We start from the raw sequence: 17,191 nt of genomic DNA, 5'->3' as shown, positions 1-17,191 counted from the left end.
CATCTGAGTTGAAAAGGTTAAATATTTACTGTTGCCCCATTTGTATGTGAACAGTTTTTTATAACAAACATCAGTTTATGAGCTTAAATACACATACCTTCACTTCTCGCTTGCTTGATATCTGACACTGACCAATTTCTCGAGAAGGTCATCAATCATACATCTGCGATCAAATTTGTCTAGTATATTCATTAACAAAATGTTAATCAATTTGTATGCATACTTGACCCTCAGTTCTTTAGTAAAAAAATAAATTGAAATGATTAGTCATAATGTGGGTAATTAACATAATGATCTTTGAGGAGTTCATAATAATTATTAATGGAAATCTTTTGAATTAGTATAAAGAAGCATTGATTTTATTTAATTTAACACTATTCTATTCTGTGAATAATACATACATATGTCGTTTGTATGTCACAATTCGTCTAATTAGTGATTTTGAACAGAAAATATAAAGAAAAAATCTGTTCGTTTTTGATTTAAATATAGTGAAAATAATATAAAATAAATAAGTCTAATATCATTTTAATAATATATAATACATGGCATAAAAAATTTGTACATCTAAAAAGTTAAAAAAATAATACTCACTTTCAATGAATTTTATTCATATCGTTGAAATATAAACTGGCAAATATTTATTTTTAAGCTATCGTCTTAGTACAAAAATAATATCTTGATATTCTCTCAATTTCATCTTAGATATGTCCAGCAATTTCTGATTTTTAAAAACATATTTCTAATAAACTTTATTATTAAGATATTTTTTTTAAAAATCTAATTGCCTTGAATCATGAATTCTAAAATACTGTTAAATGTATTATTTCAATTTGAACTAAAGGCAGTATTAGTTTTTACTAACTTAAAATTATTAAAAGGCGCACTTTGATTATCAATTCAGTAAATTCATCCAATTATATTTAGAGTTAAAATAAGACACAATTGTTATAAAAATATTACCATTTATAACATCTTAAAGAACGTGGCAAAAATAATGTGTTCCAGTATCGGAATGTTTCTCTTTATTGCTTTTCAATACTACACTCATTATGAAATCGTATTAAAACCAATTTATTGTCGAAGATGCGATTTCACAGAAATTACCCAGCTATATTAAACGTTTATATAGGATTTCGAGTTATTGCCGCGAATATAATACATACTATCAATTAGTCATGGTCTTCCGGAGGGGCTTTTCAGATCGGCGAGCATAATCCGATAACCGTTTCAATCTCGTCAGATTAGATCCCATCCCATCTTGAGACGGGATCTCGCTGAAAGCGCAATCGTGACACGATTTCAATGGGATGGGATAAGTGTCCCGTGTGACAAATTGTTCTCCCACCATGAAGAGAAAAATGAAAGTCAGCCCACGCCCACTTAAAGACGCTAATTTTTAAGACCGTGTGGTTTTGAGGCATGCGGGCAAAAAGTTGAAGGCGTTATATTATTATACAGAATAGTAAAATTCATTTCGTTGACGCGTATCTGTAAATAGGTATCAGAGAAAGTTTGTATTGATTCGCACAGAGATTTGTATACCATGACTGTTTTTAGCCCAAAAAAGTGAAATTTGTACTTGGGTAAATATTTGCGATCTTTTTTATAGATTTATTATGCCAATTTGGATATGGTATATTACAGATTCTAAATATAATAAGTAAAAGCTAGAGTAGTTGACAAATATGACTTTGAATATAATAAATAATTCATTGCAGAATTTAATATTTATTTTATTAATTTAGATAGCTTATATAGATAATTGTTTATACTGATATTATATTTGTTTTTATAATGATTTCTTACACATATTCCTAAATTATCTCTTCTAGTATTAAATCTATGTATATCTTTATTTCTTATTAAATACTTATTAAAATACTCTGGTAACATTGTACTTTCCGGTAACTTTAATATTCGTTAAGGTTGATCGCTCGCTATCTATCGGTTGATGGTTAGCACCGCTAGCACGAGATATGAAAAGTTTTTTTATGCTATTCTAATGCAGTTTTAATACCAAAAATACACGGAATAAATTATTTGATTACATAATTATTATTTATTATCGTTTAAAAGGTAAGAAAAAATATTAACTCTTCACTTTTGTAAATGTAGAGAAAGAAAATTCTGCATGTACAATTAGGTGGTCCATAAATAAGGTTCTAATTACAGTTTTAGAACTTTCATTTGATAAAATCCAAAACACAAACTCGTCTCTTGAGATGTTTTATATCTGCACTTGGATATTATACTATGTTTTAAAATATGATAGCTATCCTTACCGATATTACTACGGACTTTTGATACAGCGTAGATCAAAGTAAATTCAAACCGAATTTTGGTCAATAAGAGGGCGCAAAAACAATTATCACTTCTCAGAAGTTAAAAATTCACGTCAAAAGCAATAAAATCGGGGCGGTGCCGTTGCAGTGGGAACGCTCGGTCACGAGCGTTCCCACTGCAACGGCGCCGACCCGATTTTATTGCTTTTGACGTGGATTTTTGACTTCTGAGAAGTGATAATTGTTTTTTGCGCACTCTTATTGGGCAAAATTTGGGTTTGATGTGCTTCATTTGATTATCACGTATGTCGTAATATTGTTAAAAAAAAAAATATAAACATTATATAACCCAGCGACGGCACGATTTTATTGCTTTTGACATGGTTTCTAAACAGGGACCTCCGTGAATTTGGCTAGTAAAATGCAATACTTTGAATCTTAATTAAATGGAAATAATAAAAAATCGACCACTGACTGGTCAACGTTTGCCTTCCTCCTCCCCCTAGAAAAAAGCTTAAATGAAAAATAAAACAAATATTCATAATTAAATATTATTGAAGCAAAATACGAAAATCAAATATTTTAATTTATAATATGAATTATAACTCGGAATAATTACCCGGAACCGAACCGGGTACCCGGATAATTTAAAGAAAAAAATCAGAGAAACGGGTAATTAATTTGGCCTGGTATTTGGATGCCCTAAGGAAAATCTGAATATCCTGCCATTAACAGCTTATTTTAAAACCTACCATATCAAGTATTTTAAATATTTCTAAATTTTTAAATTACTATATGCTTAGAAACTCTTAATTGAAAATTGAAACTCATTGAAAACTTATGTTTTTTGAAATCCTACTTGTTCAAAAACCATAGCATTGAGTGGTTAATTCTATGTTATAAAAAAACTTAGACTGTTTATTTTAGTTTTAAAATTACTCAAACTTTAAATCAGTACAAAAAGCTACAATTCGGTATACTAAAAAAATAAGACAATAATAAACTACTTTTTATTATTAAATATAAGCCTTTTTCTGTTGGCATAATCACATTGTAATATAAAGTATGATCCTTTGACTAGTTAACCCATGAAGTCTTTTCTAAAATATATTTGAGTCTTAGTTATTTTAAAATCTCATGTGACCTACTAATTCATAATATGAACTATAATTACCAAATACCAGTCTGTTGGCTATACTTGATTTTTTACTAGTATGTATCTATATATACATATATTTAAAAAATATTGATACATAGATATAAAAAATGGTATAACCTTTAATTAATTGAATAATTTAAAGTAAAATTTAAGTACAATTTGCTAGAAGAACATGTAGAAAAAACATATTTTATAATAATATTTAAACTTTAAGATTAGCTTTCACTTTGTATACATGCTATATTTGCTTATTTTATAATTATATTTTTAAGTAGATGTTATGAAGACGCTGTACATATTTTAATATTCTAAGCACGCGTTTTATAATACGAGTAACTGTTATTATACCTCAAATTACATACGTATCAAAATTTAAACTGACCTCAAGATAAATTCGCCAATCATCCTCAAAAATTTAAAATCAACCTTCGCTCTTGCAGTCCGTGTATTTGAACTCTGGTACACGGTCAAACTCAATTATGTTTCAGAATTATTACCTTTATTGGATTCACAAATATCATGCCTGCCATTGAAATACTAAAAAAAAACTCAATTATAACCCTCTTGACCGATAGCCTAAGGCCTATGCCATTATTTCATTTGCATTCTATATAAACAGTATCCTTATAATTAGTACGTGATTCTATGCATTATGAGTATATTTATAAATACAATTGTTTTATCGATTTATGTACATATAAGAAAAAAACAATATTGCCAAACCTCGAATTCCATATATATGTTTCGTAACGAAGTAGTCTCATCGGAAACTTTCGTAAGCAATTTCTTTTATATTGTTATGTTTTTATATTCACATGTGCGTGATGAATTATTCATTTATATATTTTTTATATAATAGATAAGTTCATTAACGATGCAATTTACGAGTTGTTTAATAACTCTATTATGCATTAAAATTGTGAATTATGTACAGTTTATCAACTGATTAACATAGAACTTGATAAGAGATTTCACATAATGAGGAGTATGATTAGCATTTTAATTAAATTTTCTTTCGAATATTTTATTATTCATATCGCAAAAAAAGTAACTAAGCACGTTTCTTCCGCGTATTAAATAAAATATTATTTATGATTTTATCGATACATAAGACACTTTCTATGCAGTCGTGTCAAAGTTAAAAATTAGCATAGTATAAAATTAGTGTCATATATGCAACGGATGCAAAATTGTATGTGTCATGTTTCACAATTTACGCCTGTACTTCTCAAACTTATTTATAATCCTAATAAATATTTAAATTATATACAAGTCATCTAAATCCTCAAATTTATAAGATACGCACCGTCTTCATAATGAATTTTATTTATGTTATTTATTTTATTTTATTTTATTAATATATAAATATGTGTTTTAAAATTCGCTGTAGTGTAATGTAGTGCTTTAAAATCCAGTTGCTTATTTTTGAAAAATATTCTGAATGACCTTGATGGCAACACTACCGTTTCCGGTAGTGTTGCCATCATTTTAGCAGGTGATATTCGCTTTTTAAACGCTGTATGTTAAAAATGCACTTTGCTGATTTATTTTTTCTAAATAAAGTATATACTGTTGTTGAGTTTAACTTGTTAAAATTAAATATTCACTAAGGACTGGTATGGTGCCGCATAGTTTGTGGATGCTGTTTTATGGTATCGACATGATCCCAAGATTGATAATAAATTATAACGAGGATTTCCATTGTCCGAGCGCTCTTCGATCTGGTCATTCGTTGTAGTGATATACTATATTATACAGAAAGGCCAGTTTTTCTCTGGGAAGTTTTTCCAGGGCGTGAGCTGCAACCCATAAATCGCATAGTCCCGAAAGAGCAGGGGAAAGCCGACAATTTACGCCAAATACTTCTAGGGGATCGGTGGCAGTAAATTATGCGGAGTGCCACAGCCATGGGAAAATCCTTTGTCTAGCCAAAATAATGTTAAGATGGTTTTGTTTTATGATACATCGAATTTAGCCTAAATGTATCGATTATCAATTATAATTTTGATCAGAACTGAATGACATAATTAAAGTGTGATTAAATTCATACTAGCTATAATGAAGATTTTTTGATTCTTAATTAAAATCACAGATTAAAATGAGTTAGGATTATTAAACAATAATTGCGTTATCTGAATTAAAGTAATCGCGATAACTTTAATATATATATATTGATAAAATAATTAATTAAAAATATATAATATTATATCTACTATCGAAATAAAATTAATTATAATGTTTACATATTTGTAGAAATATTATTATATTTATTTAATTTTTTTTTTAAATAAAATAAAATAAAAATTATGGTTAGAGAATGCTATGGTTAAAGTTTGTTTCTCGATTCATTAGCATAGTAATACTAAATTAGCCCTTTAAGGAGTATCGCCGTACATGTACGGCGGTCGATATTTTACTGTTTTGAGGTACCCAAAATAATTACCTCATATATAATTAATATTTTTTATTAAATTTGATTTAGTATATATGATTTATATAGAGAATAATACCAATAAATTAAAAAATACAAAATAAATTATAAAAAAATAATTTTATAAAAAATACTGAAAGCCTCTGTAAGTATGTAAGAAAAAATTCACAATAGCTAAATAATATATAATATATATGTAAAATAAATTAACAAAATTTAGTACTAGAAGAGTGTTAAAATAAATTATTAAAAAAGTCGAGAATCAGTGATTTTTTTTGTATAGTTAAATAATAATTAATAAATAACAACAGAAATAATTATGAAAAATATGTAATATTAACACACTACTCAAAGGGTTAAAAACATATGTTTGAGGTGTGTAATTCATGTTTTAAATATATATAAATAAATTTAGTTTAAATGTGTTTTAAAAAATCATATTTTTGCATATTTTATTTTTAACTGTTTCTATGAATTTTCAGATTTTAAAAATTCGTATTTCAATGAGAGTTGCTATTGTTGTAATATTTTACCGATATGCAGTAACGTTATCTTCTTCTGAATACGGTTTCTATTAGTTATTACTGTTTATAGAGCTTAACATTTTTTTTATATACAAGATACTCTTTATGAGCTGAAGTGGATAATTATTAGAGAATTTTTAATACCTAATAATAACAATTTAGGTAAATTAATCATCACGATATTAATCCGCGAGATTAGGAAAATCTAGGTTAATCTAATCTGTGATGATTGATCGGAATTATAATTATATATTCACTATCTCCCAGATACGACATAAATTAAAAAAAAAACACTATGGCCCATATGTGATTCGAACCTTAAAGATTCACTTTTTCATATGAAAAAAACAATAAATAGTTTGCATTCATATTTTAATAATTTATCTCCAATACTATAGATTATTATAATCATTAGCTGAACATTAATATCTTGAATATATTTATTGGCTCAAAAATCAATGGTTTACAGCATCTGTTTCGTCTCATTTCATTATATGACACACATTTTATCATCCACTTAAACTCGTTTCATAACTTCTATTTGCATTTTTTATATGCATCAATATGGACTCTCGTCTGTTGTAGATAGAAATAAGACACAAAAGTAAAGATAGTTTTTAAATACTTTATCTTAAAATAAATAACAATAAAACATATCCAAAGTCACATTGAATATTTTGTTATACAAACACATTTTAATTCATATAATTAACTTGTGTTTTTAATAACTAAAAGCTTACACAAAAAATCTCTAAGATTCTCGAATCTTGGGAATTTTAATTATGTATAAATGTTTCGATTCCTAAGAATATAATTTAAATTTATTATATGTTATTTACCTTAAGTTAATTTCATGAACAAGATTTTTTTAATATGTGTGATATTAATTTTAGTCGTCACTTTCACATACGGTAAACTAATATGTATTGTGATATTTGTGTAACACATAATTAATAAATTTTTTAATAAACTTCTTTGAATTGAAGAACATGTTTAATTTCCTTTTTATTACTTCCACGTTAAATGTTATATCATTCGATAGAAAAGGGCTATTATTAATTGCGCCACATGTACGACATTGATTACGATCGACGTAATATTACACGTCTATTATTGATCAATTGATTTATAGAGCGTGACAGTTATATTATATTATAGAAGCGTGGACGATCATGCGAATCTTGTGGCCAGAATTTTGTTGATAGCAAATTTACAAAATAAATAAAGCGCAACACGTACCAATGCGCAGATTGCATCGAAAAAATATTTACGAGACAATTTTTGTTAATAAGAATGCAGATTGCCGTCCTTGCTCTGAAAATTCAACGCACGATAGCGTTACAAAATTTTTTATTCATGTACCCATGATCAAAATTATTTTAAGACGAGGTGACCTTCAGTTGACATTAAGTTAAATAAATTATTTATCCCGCACCGTACAACAAGTTATTTATTTGGTGTGTATTTTTTATCATTCGAAATCAATTTAAGATCATTTATCAATTGACTTGATGCGTGTGGGATACATAGGGAAAAACTATTTGAAGTTCAAACGCGTACGTAACTTAACATTCCTTTCTAATGTTTAAATGTGAAGGTAACCAGGTATCATCGTTTTCCAATAAGTACATAAGCGCATCTAGTTTTCCTTCATTTATAACCCTATTGACCCAATTAAGTATATATATAATTATCATTGAATAAAAACTTAATTTTAATTAATAATTCATGAGCATAAATGAAAACTTTTATATATTGTATTAATTAAATAATTAAATATGCATAGTGTCGAGATACAAAATTGAATATTTTCTCAACTAGATCATATGATGGAATATATTCTAATTATAATAAACGCAATTCTTCAGCGATTGACAATCATTAATTGATTCAAGTTGAGCATATAAATATATTTATTGACTCTAAAATCAAAGGTTTACAGCATCTGTTTCATTTCATTTCATTGTATGACACACATTTAATCATCCACGTCAAGCTGTTTTCATAACTTGAATTTGCATTTTTTATTTGCATCAATATGGACTTTTATATGTTCTGTTTATAAATGAAAATAAGACGCAAAAATAACCATTGTTTTTTATTAAACTGTCACATAAAATATATCATGTTTTTTTGCAATAGATAAAAAATTGTTTTTAGTAATTGGTCTCAAGCATTTCACATATTCGATTAAGTAATTTATCTAAGTTATTAATTACTTGTCATTAATATAACTTGATTAATCATTAAATCGAGCTTTTCTCTTTGATCCATATTGAATAAAAAATCGATCAGTAATTTGTAATAATAAAAATATTGATCAATGTGTTAAAATAAACAACTTTTATCATATATGTATGTACATACATGGAAGTTGTTCAATAAATGCAACATTTTCGTTACTGCAAAATGCCAATATACGTCCATAATTCAACCGTACGTGCCAAATCAGAGGTCTACATCAGGTTTTTCCATCTGGCACCTGTTGGACCAAATTTAATCTACCATTTGCATAATTTCTCTCGCAGTGTAGCGTTTTATGTAGACACATCGTGGCAGGAAATGGTTCGTTCATGTCGTGCAAATTACTGATAAAATATCAATAAAAAATGAGGGTCTTAAATGCTTCGATCCATTAATATAGTCGTGTGTAGTTTCATGAATTATAATGTTATATGATTAAATTAAACGGTGAAAGATTGAGTGGATATGAGGTAATCAAAGTGCATCTTTGTAAGTAAAAAAATTGAAATAAATTTGTGAATTCACTTTTGTATTATTCATATTTATAATACAATCAATTATCACGAATATGTTGTAATATCGAGCAAGTTTAGTGTTAAATAGTTTTTATAAATAGTAAACCAAAACTGGTTTTTAGATTATAAAAAATAATACAAATATAATCAATGTGAATAGTATAATAAATATTTATTGCGAATATAATACTAATGGACTAATAAAGATGTTTATATTAAATACAAGTGTATAAATATCTCATAATGTATTATATTTCTATAATGACGTCAGGAAAAAATAAGATAAATTACATTGTTTGTTTTTCGCCATTATTTATAGTTTTCCAAAAAGATAAGATAACGTAATGTTTCATACATGTAAAAATATACACAATAACGGAGCTAAACCTAAATTAATTAGCGTTATCTAAGAAAAATCTCTATAACGTCTATTTTTTAGCTATCGTCAATTTTGTACTTTATTTTTATAGTAAAATTCCACTTTTTTTAATACTTGCTACAATATAACACACATGCGCGTACGGTGAGATACATTCCCTTCCGCTCGCTCGCGTGTTAAGTGACGAGAATAAGTGAGAGATAAGGAAGTGCGTTTTATGCGTTCCGCACGCCCACTCACTCTCATCATTTAATTTTCCAGTATCTTTAGTTAAATTAATAGACTTGTTTTTAAACGGTGAAAGATTTAAAATTATTTGTTAAGCTCCAGACCATTATCTTCTGCAGTCATTCAAGGTGCAATTTTAGGTCTATTGCTATTTACAATATTTATGGTGACTTCTTAACTAAACCTCACAGGAATCATATCAATGCTATACTCGCTGAGAAGATGGCCATATTATGTTCTTATACAAATCACCATTGAGCATTGTATAAACTTTAGAACAGAATAAAACATATTTAAAAATAGTTCGACAAATTTCTAGTCACTGAAAATTCCACTAAAAACGACGCCGTAATTTTTCTTATAAAATTTCAATTTTTTTATAGCAATTTCACGCGCTTTCCCGATTTGAGGATACATAATTAATACTCGTAAGTGTCCAATAAAACGTCAGTCACAACAAAATGCTTTGTTAACTTTCACGCCTTGTCAGATAATATCGCAAGAGAGAGATGAGTGAATATATCTCTTTTTCTCTCGTATAGATTCGCTTGTAGGTGTGCGAGCGAGTTGCATAAGTGCGTGTAACAGAGCGAAAGAGCAAGGTGCCTCACGTTGCGTTCTGACGTACGCATCAGACGGCGTTTCAATCGTGCGTCAGTATTTGTTTGCCTGTCGTTGGGAGAGCTACTTTAAAGCGAAGAATATTCTTGCGCTTTTCAATTATTTTTTGACTTAACAAGTATATTTAATATTTTTACTTTGTTAAATAATTTTAGTTGAACGTATTTTACAAAACAATTTATTTTTACCGGTACACTGAGGGCCATTAATCATCCCGAAATACCGATAGAGTTCTTAAAGAATAAATTGATTGAACTATGACCATGTTCTAGGAACTACAAAACATAGCTACTATAGATAGAAACAATATTTTATTAACGCATATAAGAAAAGTTATATAATTACATATATGGAAAAAATGTATGTGGTAGAAATCATTGTTTCTTTGTCGAATTTTTTTCAAAGAATATTATGTTTCTAAACTTTTATATTACAAATTCAGGTTGGGTTAAAAAAAGAGTTTAGCGATTAAGAGCTCATAAATGCATACTTAATTGTTCAATTTGCACTACTAATTGAACAATATGAATAGTATTGCCATATCATTTCTATTAAAATTGACAGGTCTACGCTTTTGGCCATCATTGACTAATTAAAACAGCTGCTTGCAATTTTTAACGCTCGCTTGATTAAAATTTTACCTTTATGGTATTGATTGAAAGTTTTTCAGTGTCATGACATTTTCACATGACACAATTGTCGATCTCCTAAAGGGCGAGTCGATTAATTGATTTGCTTTTCGTAATCTGTATTTTGTATCGTTTCGAAATTTCGCATAGCACAGAGAGTCTGTGTACGTACGATCATCTTTCGAAATTTTGAGCGTGTTTTTTACTTCTCACTTGTTTGTCTTCGCATGTGCAAGCTTTTTTGCAAGTATCGCTGCAGACTGGTTTCAGTGAAAGTAGTCGCATTGCGTTATAAAAGGAATTCGACGCTTGCGCTTAGTCGTTAATTGTTGGCTAGCGGATTATGGAATCCTGAAATATTTTCCCGTTCTTCTGTGAATCTATATAAGTACATATGTATTATACATACATGTTAAAATAAAAGATTTTCGGTAAATTACACCATTTTTTATATGACTGATTACTAAATATACTGTCACTCAATGGACGTATAAATTAATTACTCAATACTTAAGTGTGGTAGCATATTACCAATAGTGAGATATCAAAGAATTTTGAAACATTGATTTTAACCCAGATTTTATCATACCAAATTGTCTTCGCAAATAATGAATCTTTCTTTGTATTTTTTTGTTATGAAATAAACATATCTTAAAATTATTTTAAATACATATGTATATGAAAGTATCAATATATCTCGTGCCTCGCTATGTAGTGGTATTTGTTAATTATGACTCAGTTAAGATTTACTGCATAATAAATTACGATTTACCAAAAAAAAAGCTAAAAAATAGTAACATGTAATATGTTAAGAATAGCAAAAAATATTATAAAAATCTTACATATTTCTGTAAACGTTGAGTAAAAAATACGAAATAGAAATTAAATTAATTTAATATGTATTGTGTTTATTTATAATAATTATTAATAATAAGTATCGTAGCCGTTAAAAAATAATTGAAATGTACATTAAGCTACAAAGAATATTCCTAAAGTATAGACTCAAGGAAATTAAATATCAAAACACTTTTACTGCTTAGTTTGGAGACACTTAATGTTAAATAAATCTTTAACAATGTTTTATTTTTACTGTGCGAAAGGAGAAACAGATACTGATGTTCATCGTCAACTTGTTATAGTTTATACAAATGAACAGTAAAAATTATTTCGTGAATTTAAAACTGAAAGATAGTATTTTTAAAAAAATAATATAAATCCACCGTTTACTAGACTTGATCAATGTGCGAATATTGAGTGCTGAAAAAGAGAGCATCTCGTGACTACTATTTTGTCGATATAAAGAAACTTGTTCCTAAGCTCAGAAAATGAAGTATTTTATATTGTGAATATATATATATATATACCACTTTAAAATGCTGATCATTTTATATATTTACAAAAATATATTTAAAATATATATATTATTTCAGTATTACATAATTTTATTTATCCAATAGTTCGATTAATGTTTAATACGTTATTAAGTCTTTATGGTTGATAAGCATCAATCTATCATTAATAAGCTACGCTTTTCTACATTTCCTCTAACAAGTAATTAGTACATTGTTACATAATGGTAATTTCTTTTTAATTCTCGGAAATTTCAAGCGATTTTCCACACACCAACCGCATCTAAACCGCTTCAAATGAAATTCTACAAAATTATGATTGATTCAAAACAACGAATATCTATTATATGAAGAAAATTAGTCGGATGCTGCTCAAGGATTTATGGTTGAAACAATGAGTAATAAAAGGAATAGTAAAGTTTTGCAAAAAAAAACACTTAATTGTTTGATTGTATTTTGTGATTAAGTAAATATTGAAATTAGATTTTCAACTTTATCTGGGGCGAAGTGATGCCCTTCCCACATTTCCAAGGCAAACTTGTATGAGTCAGGGGCTCATTTGCATCCTTTTGTCCCTCGGCGATTACGTTCAGTTACTTTCCAGTGACACACAAACGCCCATTCTTCATCAATCGCGTGTGTGTATAAGACATATTACTGCATATGTATGTACATATATAATTCATGATTTTATATTGAAGTATTGTACTACATTATAAATAAATTATAATGACAGATAAAAAATATTTTTAGTACATTTTTTTATTTGAGGAAATATTCTCTGAATAATCATTAAAATGGTGCAATTTATAATTTTATTGTTGCCTACTACAATTACGTTATTGTGTGAAATTATCAAGAATGCTGTTTACGTATTAAAAATAATTCATTGCACTTAAATAGTTTTTCTTGTTAGTTTATCATTTTTAATTAATATTTTAACTTATTTATTAATGCAATTATAAAAATATTGATTTTATATACATATATTACAGTAAATGTGTATTAATAGTGGAGTTATATATTTACTAAGCGCGTACGGTGAGAAACATTCCCTTTCGTTCGCTCGCGTGTTAAGTGACGAGAGTGAGTGAGAGATAAGGGCGTGCGTTGCATGCGTTTCGCACGCCCACTTCTCTCACGCGAGAACTAGTAATCTTTCACCAACTCAGTCAGTTAACATTTATCAAAAAAATATAATTTCACTATCGGTAAAACTGAATTTGTTCACAAGCGAATGATCTGGTATGCGTATTTCAAACATCACGTATTTCCACATGATCACAGATTCACAAAATTGTGACGGCACATTGTTCAACAAAATACTACAATATTTAAAATAAATTATAGCAAACCAATAACTTTGTCGTATTAACTTGACCTAATAAAATTTCTAAGTCTAACTATCGTTTTTAAGCTATCATTAAGACAAATTGGGCTTAGTTGATTCTCTTGGGTGAGTTTTGGTTTTCAAAAGCAAATATACGTTTCGCAACTGTCAAATTGAGTTTAGTCAGTTATTTATTTAATTAAATTAAATAAGGACCATCGTGACTAGGGCATATAAATTAGTAATTTTTATTAGTAACAAAAATATTTTATTTTGCTTAAATAGTATTTAATTATAAAAATAAAAAATGTTTAAATAAAATATTAAAACATATATATGTATAATGATTAATATTTTATTTAATCGAAATTATGTACACACACAGGTGGACGCCATTTCAGATTTTTTGAAAGGGAAGGGGGGGGGCAAAGTTGGCTAATCAGCGATCATTTTTTAATATTTCTATTTCATCAAGATTCATAGTATTTGAATAATTTACATGTTTTTTTCCTGTTTAGAATTCACGTCAAAAGCAAGAAAATCGTGCCGTCGTTCCGTTGTCTACTATTTTTATAACAATATTACCACTTACAATTAGTAAGAATTGATTGAAACATATCAAAACCAATTTTTATATATTCTGCATACAGAAGAAAATTTGTAGCTGCCATATTTATGTCATTAATAGCGGAGGGCACAGAAAGGACTATAAATATTAAATGGTATAAATGAAATTTAGATTTTCTGAATAAATATTGTGTATTAAATATTTTTTAAGAGTAACTTCTTATCATATATTTCGTATATATTATATAATGGATATATATTTTAGGAATTTTTAGGTGGTGAGAACTAGAGTGATTTTTTATAACATATTTTTTTTTTAATTCTGGATATTTAATATGCTTATACTCTTCTACACAAATTATTTTGTGGCATTTCAAGTAGTAGTTCACACTTGTAGTGCACATTTTTAACAATGGTTGCTCTGAAAAATTAGTTTCGAAAACACTTTGCCCTCGGAACTATTACATCCCACCTCCGGCCATAAACGACATTGTGTCAAGACAAGAATAATGACCGGTCGTTGCGCACTTCTCTTCTCTTTATTTCTGCATAATAAACAATTAGATAACAACAATTAATATCCGTTTTTCGCTCCGGCGACCGCAGATTCCGCGATGAAGACCCAATTGCGGCATTTTAAGCACACCTTTCAAACACCCATTTGCATCAAGGAACTTTCGATGAAGAGAAATGCGGACGTAACGAATTATCACCATACAACAATTAAACATTTATAATATAATTTACAACAAAAAAAGACGATGCTATCTAAGTGGCAAGCTGACAGACTAATGCGTGAAATTAGAAAAAAATAGCAATTTCACAATGCAACTTTACGCTTGTGAGCTAATAAACATAGTATTTTACACCATTATCTACGATATTGATCTGCTGAATCACCTCACGAAATCGTGTGATGTTCCTCGAACTGATTATTGTGTAATAGAACCTTTTTTCGATGACCGGTTGAGGTTCGGCCCTTGCACAATTATACTGTAACTATGCACGCGTTGAATTTGAATTAAGAATGAGTGCATTTAAAAGTAGCCTGACTTTTTCTTGGTCGTTTTCAAAGAAACATCATCATGTTGATGTTGCGTGTGTGTTGTTATATAATACCATAATAATAACCTACAGCAAAATGTGCGTTGCGGAACACGTAAGCAGGTACAAATGTTATTGCTTATTTGATGTAATGAGTTTCGATTAAGCGCAAAAATTGATTCTAAAAATAAATCTTTCCAATAAAACAATAATTGATTTTTTTTATAAATATTCATTTATAACAGAACATTGGAAAAATATATGTTTGTATTGGAAAAAATGTAGCAATTACAATTAATATGAAATATTTTTTCATATTTAATTTTATTATTAATATTAAAAAATATTTTTAATAAAATAAAATAAAATAGAAATTATAAATAAACAGAAATATAATTATATAAACCAGTTATTCAAATTGAATAAATTATAAATAAATAAAATTGTAAATAAAACATTTTGATCTATATTAGATAATAAATAATATACTTTCTAAAAAAATATATAAAAAATAATTATAAAAATTAGCTATAAAGCTAAATAAATTAATAAAAAAATAAATTCATTTTTAATAATAATTTAAATTGTATAATTATGTTTACTCCCCATTTAAAACCACATACTAAATTTACCCCTGATGCTATCTTAGTTACATAATGATAATATGTTGTATATTCTACTTTCTATCAAATAAATTATTACAGATGAAAGATGCCGACTAATCAATGCCTAAAATTGAATATTTATAAAACTCTGATTAAAAACCTAAGCTAAGCATTTGAAAGCATTATTCAATAGGATTACAATAATTTGTAAATTGAAGATTAGAAACTCTTAATCAACACGCTTTCCAATTAAATTAACAATTTGAAGATGCTGCAAATAGATATGTATAATCAAAGTAATAATAATATTAAATTAATTATTAATTTATCAAATTCCTAAACTACAACATTTTAAACATTTTTATACAGTAGTCTATGACTTATATTGCTGATTGTAAATGACACAATTTATGACCAGTCTCGTTCACCAATTCTAAAGTTGTATAAATTAATTATATAATATTTATAGATTTAATAAACTATTTCGACAAAATACGGTCAAAAATGTGTAATAAATTTAAAAAGTCAAAATGCGTTAATTTATACAATTATCTAGAATGACAAGCATTATTTTTATTATCAGCATAAAGTATAATATATATTATGTTAAGCTTATCAAATTACAGCACATATGGCAATTATGCTTTCAACAAGATACTACGTGATTACTAATATATTAAAATGATAAGATTTTAATAGTATAAATTAACACCAAATTTTCACTTCGAGTAATTATTATTTTCAACCGTCATCACTTAGTCACTCACTGTGCTATCTATAATAATGTATATATAATCATGACTATACAAGATTAAATAATATTACATGATACTGATAAAAATAATAATATTTATTGAAATTCGTAACCATTTAAATACATATATTATATATTTATATACATATAATATTTTTTTAAATATTAATCTGTATACCTTATTTATAAAATAAAGTTAAATTCAAAAGGATAATATATTATTTATTAAATTTAAAAAAATTTAAGCGAAGAACAATAAGCTTTTTAATTTTTATAGAATAAATTTTATAGAGATTTTCATTATACTATTATTTATTCGGCCAAAAAATTTCATAAAAACATATTTGTAACATCATGTTGATGCAAATACTTAAAATACTTGTACATATTATATTGTATCATTAAATAGCAATTTGACTAGCTTTACTTTATAATAGTGGAAATCAAAAAAAATAAAACATGCAAAGGTCAACTAATACTCGAGATGTTTCGATGCATATACATGTGTATATTCACACAGTTAAAAA

At 27.2% G+C, this 17,191-nt stretch overlaps 1 protein-coding gene across 3 annotated transcripts in view; it reads right to left on the bottom strand.

Annotated features, from left to right (window-relative positions):
* Positions 1–17,191, bottom strand: part of tfc (Brevican core protein triforce) — a 66,893-nt gene that overhangs the window by 35,707 nt on the left and 13,995 nt on the right. The window lies entirely within an intron of this gene.

Source organism: Plectrocnemia conspersa, unplaced genomic scaffold, assembly GCF_051122295.1.
Source record: "Plectrocnemia conspersa isolate PC_06_02 unplaced genomic scaffold, ASM5112229v1 ptg000011l, whole genome shotgun sequence".
NCBI classification, from domain to species: domain Eukaryota; kingdom Metazoa; phylum Arthropoda; class Insecta; order Trichoptera; family Polycentropodidae; genus Plectrocnemia; species Plectrocnemia conspersa.
This window is presented reverse-complemented; position numbering and strand designations above follow the sequence as displayed.